Here is an 8,870-nt window from a genome sequence, read left to right on the forward strand (position 1 = left end):
CCAAAATTTTCGGTACTTTTTTCATTATATAGTAAAAAAAACAACCCGTAGTGGTGATTAAATACCACCAAAAGAAAGCTCTATCTGTCCCCAAAAAATGGTATAAAATTCATTTCAGTACAGCGTTGCATGACGGAATAAATGTCAGTCAAAGTACCGCAGCGCTGAATACTGAAAAATGGCCTGGACAGGAAGGGGTATAAACACCCCGGTCAGCAAGTGGTTAATAGGTGGTGAATAGTCAGGTAAAGCACAGGTACACCTTAAAAGAAGGACTGAAGATTATTATTATTACACAGGATTTATATAGTGCCAACAGTTTGCACAGCGCATTACAATATAAGGAAGACATTACAATCACAATACAATTCAAGACAAGATGGTAAGGAGGGCCCTGCCTGTGAGGGCTTACAATCTAATAGTGAGGTGCAAGTGATACATGAGGAGGTAGCTGTGTGGGGATGAATTGTTTGAGGAAGTGAAAAAAAAAACATAGCGCAAGCATCGGGGCATTTCGACAAGTACATGTACTTGTCAAAATGCCCTGTTTTTTCCGCCCTCACCCTGCAGCGCTCTCAGGCGGCCGCTTGCCTTGCGGTAGCGCCGGGCTTGCCTACCTGTCCTGGAGAAAATGCTACTTCGAGCTCCCTCTAGTGCTACTCACAGACCCAAAAGCTTGGTCAAATGATCTCTGCTGAAGGATCATAATTCAGATTGATTGATCCTCCTCTTCTGCATAGATCATGTGAGCAAAGACTTCATGCTTTTCATTTTGGGCAGCACAGCAAGCAGCCCGGAGTAGCTTTTATTCCAGGAAGGGCAAGTCAAAGTTTCTATTTTAATCTTTATTTAACCTTTCAAGCAAGACTGCTAATTAAATAGAAATTAAAGTCAAAAGGATGTTAAACTATTTAAAATGGTAATTAAATCACATACAATTGATGCTGCTCCTTGATGTTTAAAGTTTTAGGGGGTTATTCACTAAGGAGCCGAAGGATTAAGTCGATCCTTCGGCTAATCCTTCGGCTCGTTTCGGCTGTGGGAAGCCCTCGGTTCAGCCGAACCAAAGGGCTGCTGTACGGGCTATTCACAATACCTCTGAGGTAGCGAACAGAATAACCGAGCCAAATGCATCACTTTATTCTCATAGGGGGCAAACAGCAAAAACTGAACTGCCGAAGGCTCGCCTCAGCTGATCCAGATGTTGGATCAACTGAGGCGATTGTGTTCCTCACTTCGGTTTCCCCAAATGCGCTGGGGCTATTTAGCAGCTTAGTGAAAACCCCCTTCGTTTCCTGGAGAATCAGCTGGCCCCCTGAGCACTGTATCTGCTATCCTGTTTTAGGGGGGCTCCTTTCCTTTGCAGGATCCTATGGAGCCACCCCTGTGAGTGATAGTAAGCTGTGTGTCTTCACAAATACACAGACACAGCAAGGCAAGACACTACCCCACGCCCTGCTCCTACTTCCTCCCTTCTCCAAGCTAATAGATGGACGGCAGTTGGAGACTGTACTATCCCTTGTGATCTTGTACTGGACAGGAAGTCCAGGAAAATTGAGCTGAGAGAGTTGGAGCTGTTTGGAAACATGATGGCCGTAAGTGTTTGGGCAAAATGTAAAGAAACACTTTACTGGGCGATGTATATTTGTTAGATGTGGACTCATTATCGAAAAAAAAAAAAAAAAAGCGTTTAATATTACTTTACATTTACTTTAGATGGGACTATATAAAGATTCAGTTAGAGCAAGGCCATGTTCACACCAGACACAGTGCGTTCCGATTCTGGCCAGAATGCACTGCATTGCATTGCGGCTGGCACACTATGTTGCAGGGCAGGAGGGGGCGTGGTGGTCCAGTGAAGTGAATGGCACCGTAGCCATGCCCTCCGGCCGCAATGCGATCGGGGCGCACGGGAACGCAAAGCACATTATGCCTGCGGTCCGGTCCGTACAAAATAGTGCTTGCAGCATTTTGTTCGGACCAGACCGCAGGCATAATGTGCCTTGCATTCCCATGCGGCCGATCGCATTGTGGCCGGAGGGCGTCGCTACGGTGTCATTCACTTCAATGGACCGCCATGCCCCCTCCTGCTCCTCAACATAGTGAGCCGGCCGCAATGCGATGCAGTGCATTCTGGACAGAATCGGGCCAGAACACACCAAGGGGAATTTATTAAAACTGGAGCAGACAAAATCTGGAGCAGCTGTGCATGGCAACCAATCAGCTTCTCTGTCTCATTTTCAAATCTTAACTGAACAAACTGAAGAAAGAAGCTGATTGGTTGCCATGGGCAATTGCTCCAGATTTCATGTGCTCCAGTTTTGATAAATTCCCCCCACTGTGTCTGTTGTAATGAGGCCTTAATAACAAAGGAAAAAAACTACTGCTTTTCCCTTTGTTTTTAGAAAATCCAGAACGCTCTGCAAAACCCATGTCATAATCGGACCTTGTAACAAACCTCAGTTTAAAGTAGTATTAAACTCTCAAACTATTTTCAATAATGAATCCGGATCAAACAAAAATACATTGCTTTGAAAAGCATTTTTTTTATATTTGCCATAGCACTTACAGTCATCATATTTCCAAACAGCTCTGCTTCCCTGAACTTCCTGTTGACTCCTGCAGCTACTAGCTGGAGAAGGGTGGAGGGAAGAAGGAGGAGCGGGGTGAGGGGAGTGTCGTCCCTTGCTGTGTCTTTGTGTAGACACACACAGCTTACTAGCACGCACAAGGGTAGCTCCATAGGACCCCGCAAGAGAAAGAGGGCCACGCTATAACAGGGTCAGTGCTCGGGGTACCAGCTGATTCTGCAGGAAAATACAACTTTTAAACATCAAGGAGCAGCATTGTAAGTGGATTTTATCAGCATTTGAAATAACTTAAAACCTTTTGACAGCAGGGGTCCTTTTCTGCAACCTACAGATTGGATAGAAGTTTTTGTAATCATGATGGGGATTAATTAGAGCAATAAAACAATAAGAAATTGCATTTAATTTTTGCTGCACATTAAATATACAGGTGAAACTCGAATAATTAGAATATCGGGCAAAAGTTCATTTATTTCACTAATGCAACTTAAAAGGTGAAACTAATATATGAGATAGACTCATTACATGCAAAGCAAGATAGTTCAAGCCGTGATTTGTCATAATTGTGATGATTATGGCTTACAGCTCATGAAAACCCCAAAACCACAATCTCAGAGCCTAGCCTATGGAACCGAAAGTGGAGGGTGACAGGTGTAGGGTTTGATTTCAGGATATTTAAAGGTAATGTTGGCAGCCATAATTTTTAGGTTGGGTTTCTTTGGGGCACTAAGCAACTTTACCTACCCATCCATGTTCACTTATCTTGAATAAGTTTTAAGCTCTTCATTCTATTCTAAGTGCTGAGGTTTAATAAATATCAATTTTACAAAAATCATTAAGGTCCCTTACACATAGAGCGCTTGCTGACTAAGCACACCATGGACTCCAAGCCTGAAAGGGTGTATTAAACCCAATAGCTCAGTACACACAAGTGATTAATGAAGCATTTGCTTTGCGCTCTCCAGAAGCCCCCCTCCAGAAGGAAGGACAGTGTCAGCACCAATTCAGAGATGATTTGAGAATCTACAGCCGAGTGATACACAAATAAGATACCATTTTGGTAATAGTTAAGGTACTTGAATGTATTTTTAAGATTTAACTCCTGAGTTTAGTGTCACTCTAACATGTTCATAAACTACCAACTCGTAGCCTTAATAAATATATGAGCCAATACCTTGGGTGTCTTGGTCCGGAGATTGCAATAAGGATAACAACATTTCCCATTCTAGTAGTCGAATGCCGCAGGATGTATATGGTTGTATGACTATATGTCAACGTCACTTAATGTTTAAATTAGAGGAGTAATAAGCAAGTGTTAAAGTACGCTTGTCCATTAAGAAGAAATGATTAGCTTCAGCTGATGGTATACTGTAGCTCTGTTCATGGTTTAATGGTAGAATGCACAATACTGTTATGGTTAAGTGGGGAGAAGAAGAAGGGAGAAAAAAAGGGGGGGGGACGTGCAATAGATCACGACCTATGTTTGTTAAAAAGATTGATTTTCAGCTGAGGATGAGCATATTTGATCCAGGGTTATCATACTCTCAAGAATATATTGTGGGTATCTCTTAAAATGCTGGTCAATATTTTATCTGTCATGATCTTATGAAAAGGGACTGATGTTTTCTTCCAAGCCTTTGCTATGACTTGTTTTTCTGCTATTAGAATATAGTTAATAGAATATAGCTGTAAATGTCTCGTCATGCTGTCTGAAGGAAGGTGTGGAGGAACTGTCCATGAGTCAAGGGAGATGTGGAGGGACTGTCCATGAGTCAAGGGAGATGTGGAGGGACTGTCCATGAGTCCTTACATATTATAATAGGGAATAGACTGTGTATAAGGCCACATGCTCTGACTATGCAATAATTCTAGATATGTTGGGATTTAGGTACTGGTTAGTAAGAATGTTAAAAGTTATGTGTATTTTATATAACCTGTCCATTTGATATTCACACCCTAGTGAGCCCTGCCCAGCGGCACTTATAGATCATCAGTTCATCCGTATTGGCAGACCATCTTGTATTGCTTGAAGGCACCTCTCATTTCATGCCAGAACCTGCCGCATCCCTACCTGATAAACATTTATATGATCTGTTTTCTTTAATAGCTTACTCTCAGCTAAGCTGTGACAACGGAACACATCACACTATCTCCAGGGTTTTCCCATGGGAAAGTAAATAAGGGGAAAACTAATATAGTCTCAGCACTGAGCTCAAATAATTAATCAGGCGTAATAACAAATCATTTTAATATTGACTACTTAAAAAAAAGTAAATTAAAGGACCTAACAAACCTAAAAGCAAACATTAAAGCGTAATTAAAACCTTGAAGAATAAACATTAATGTAATTATGTACTTTGCATTATTGGTTGTTTGTTTTCCAAAATCTATCTCCAGTCTTTCTTTTAGCCAAACAAGCTCTTGAAAGATTTTGGTTTTAGGGTGGCTACGCTGCCTGGCAGGGTCTCTCTGGAGGTTTAGCATAGCCACCAAGTTGTTAAAAAGATTAAAGAAAATGACATTGTAAGTGCACCTACTAAGATCGAGCTAGAGGTAAATAACAATTAATAAATGAGGGTTTAATTCTGCTATAAATAGGTTAAAGTGACATATACTTATCATTATTACATTGCCACCTTTTGATTTTAGTCCTGGGTGAAGCAGGACAGGGTTTGATACACCGCTACATTGTTTCTGCCTTCTGTGGCTCTAGATGGTAAATTCCCTCCACTCCTAGTACAGCAGCATTGACACATTATGTTGTGGCCATCCTAACAGAGTCTCCTTGGGAAGAGACCAGAAGTGTATGGTTGACAAAATATCAAAGTGTCATCAAACAAAAACATGTACCTTTCGCCAACAATATTCAAAACGGGGATAGCCTACTACAAATCAGCAACAAGGCATTGACCTGATTAGGAATGTGCCAACCTGGGAATTCAGGTGATGGTTTATTTTCTGGGGCTATCTGGATGGGCTTTGGGAGGGATATAGGGAGGGATATAGGATAGGCTTAAGGTAAGGGTTTATGGGTTAAATATAAGGACTTGGCTATGGTTTCAGATTGGTAGGGTGGATGCAAGTGTTAGGATAAATTTGAGGGTTAATTTTCAGAGTTAGATCAAGTGGGTCCGAGCCCATATTGAGGCAGCCTGAGGCTGTTGCTTGAAGTAGCATCTCTTTTGCTCTTTGGGTCAAACTCTGCTGCACAATGTTTACAGTGTGCCTGCCACCCCCTTACCAGCCAGAACATCCCAAGTTGCTAAGATCTGGGCAGGGAAATGTGAAAGGGCCATACACATCTCCCCGCCCAGCTCTTGGCAACCTGGGATGCTCTGGCTGTTGTCCCACCCAGCTCCTGGTAACCAGTGACATCAGTGAGCTGTGCAGGACTCCAGCCAGAGCTGACCAGTGAGATGATAACCCCCCCCCCCTTCCAATTAGTGTGCGTGCACCACCAGCACCCCTTACATGTACTTACATGTCCTGCCCCCCCTCCCCCCAATTACTTCAGTGTTCATCACTCAGTTGGAAGGCAAGGCCACCAGCAGGGAATTCCGCTTCCGACACTTCCGCATAGGCCGAAAGCCTGCACCCTCTGACTCTATTTTCATTTGTTCGATGATAAACTGCTTTGTGAAAATAAAGTGCATGCTTCTGGTGGTTCGGGAATATTTATTTTTTACAGTTTACACTCTTAGTATTGATAGCTCAGACTCAGGTGCTACTGGATATTTGTAGTGTTACTTCTATGCTGTTGTAGTAGATTGTGATATGTCAGGAATTACTTTATGCAGAGTTTTAAAGTTTCTATAAGGTCCACCTTAAGAGTAGATTTTTTGGGTTTTAGATGCTTTAGCTTCAGTGCTTGAAGCAGAGGTTGTAAATTGTTGGGTGTGCCGTGTGCTCTATCAAGAAAGAAATGTGAAATGTTCATTGCTGCCTTTAGCCTGCTTTTTATTTAACATTTCCCTTTTCTATTTTATTATCATGTACTTCTGACTTGTGAGTATCCTAAAATATCCAGAGGAGATGAAAGGCAAATGTCTTATGACTCTGTATTTGCAAACTTCCATTACGTATTGCGTGACAGCAGCAGATAGAAACCACAGTTTTAGAGGAAATGTCTTTTGTGTCAAACTGGAGGATGACAGTAGACCAAAATCAAACTGCGGCTATAGATTTCAAGAGCTCTGGTTTATAAAGATCGCTTTCATAGTGCCAATGGCGGATCTATTTGGATCCCAGTACAGGATCACAGTAGGAATCAATAAGCCCAATGTCATCCCAGTGCTGCAATAAAGCTGCCTATGTGTTTTTCAAAAAGACTATTAAAGTGGTCCTGGTGCACAGATAATAACATTATAATACTAGAAGGTGTCCTTTAAAGCTGATACAACAGACACAAATTAATGCAGTTAATTTATTCAATAACTTTATTTATTCAATCAATTATTCATTAACATGTGTAAATGTATATTTTAAAATACATTTACACGTGTTAATGTATTATTTAATATGCAAGCAGTGTAAGTAATAAGGAGTAAGAGTTTAACTTTTGCAGGCTGCTGTACAGCAAAACGTACACTGGGAGAGGAAGAAGCAGCATCAGGAACCAATCAGGTGTACTGCAGTACTCATGTGACAATAAGTGACATGCTGATTGAGAGCATGTCCCTTAGCAGCGAGAGAGAGAGGAGAGAGCAGCGTCAGAGAAAGATGTTCTCATACTGTCCAATCATAGGCGGGGGAAAGACAAGACCCCTTATTGTTACTTAAAGGAGAACTATGGGGTAAGTGTTTTTCCCCATAGCTCTCCTAAGGGTCATGGGAGGACACAAACTAGCGTCCTCCCGTGACCCAAAGCTCAGTATACCGCGAGCTACAGCTCGCAGTATACTGAAACCGCCGCAGCCGGAACGTATCCCGACATTACTGTCGAGATCCACCCAGCTGCGTGATTGACAGCTGGCTCTGCCTATCTAGAGGCAGAGCCAACTGTACCCGCCCCTCCCACATCCGTTCCGCTAGTTAGCGCTGGAGGATCGGAGTGGGGGGGAAAGCGCTGCAGGGAGATGAACTCATATCAAGATGAACTCATATCAGCATGCAGAGCTGCATGCTGGGGTGATTTTTAGTGAATGGGGGTAAGGGTCTGGTTTAATAGCCAGAGATACAAATCCTTTGGCAGGCAAATTAGCTTCCTTTATGTATTTCATCTGTGTATTAGTAGTTTGCTTGGAATTCAGTTTTAAGCAGGGGGGGCTGAGTGATTGCAGTGGAGCAGAGAGCTCCCTCTGGTGGTTAGTCCACAAATCTCTACAATCCATATAATAGCAAAGACATAAATAAGCAAACATATATACATCAAAACCATTACACAAGTCAACTCATGTTTTTCCTTTTAGGAAAACTTTACAATAAAGACTCCATGCAGACAATAAATAGCTTCCTTTCAACACCAGACTAACAGGACACACAAAGACCTAATAAGACTCCATGTGATAATCTGGAGACAGATAACAGTACAAAACAGATGTAAGCTGACTTATGACTTAAATGTTACTTTTACAGTTATGTGATTAGATGTTAATTAAATGTTAACACCAGACATGACAGCACACCTACACTTCCCGTCACAGCTAAGACATCACAATACGCGGTCTCCTACCGCTTCACATACAGGGGAGAGGTGTTGCCTCTTGCCTCCAGGCACACTTTACAGATTCACATACCCAATCAAACCATTATGATTTCCTGATATGTAGAAATGAAGGCAAAGTTAACAAGTGCCAGATTGTAGAGTCAGCTGCTACTCCTGATCATTATTATTATTAGTATGATTATGATTATGATTTTTCAGGACTTATATAGCGCCAGCAGTTTGGGCAGCACTTTATAAAATAAAGGGAGACAGTACAGTTACAGTTCAATACAGGAGGGTTAGGGGAACCCTGCTCACAACAATCAAAAAAAGATACAAAAGGCAACAATTGGAATGGATGAGTTGGTGGTTAGGGTGGGGTTCAAAGTTGGGGTGAAAGTAAACGTTTAGCTATTGGGTAGAGGTGGGATCGGCTTTCCTGATGAGATGAGTTTTGAAAGATCGCCTAAAGGCAGTCAGAGTAGGGGATAGCCGAACAGGTTGAGGTAGGGTGTTCCAGAGGAAAGGAGAGGCTCTGAAGAAGTCCTCTAGGTGAGCATGGGAGGAGGTCATGAGGGAGCTCGAGAGGAGGAGGTCTTGGGAGGAGCTAAGAGGACGGTTTGGGTGATATTTTGGTG

This window comes from Nanorana parkeri, unplaced genomic scaffold (assembly GCF_000935625.1).
Source record: "Nanorana parkeri isolate BGI_ZX_2015 unplaced genomic scaffold, ASM93562v1 scaffold196, whole genome shotgun sequence".
Lineage (NCBI taxonomy): Eukaryota > Metazoa > Chordata > Amphibia > Anura > Dicroglossidae > Nanorana > Nanorana parkeri.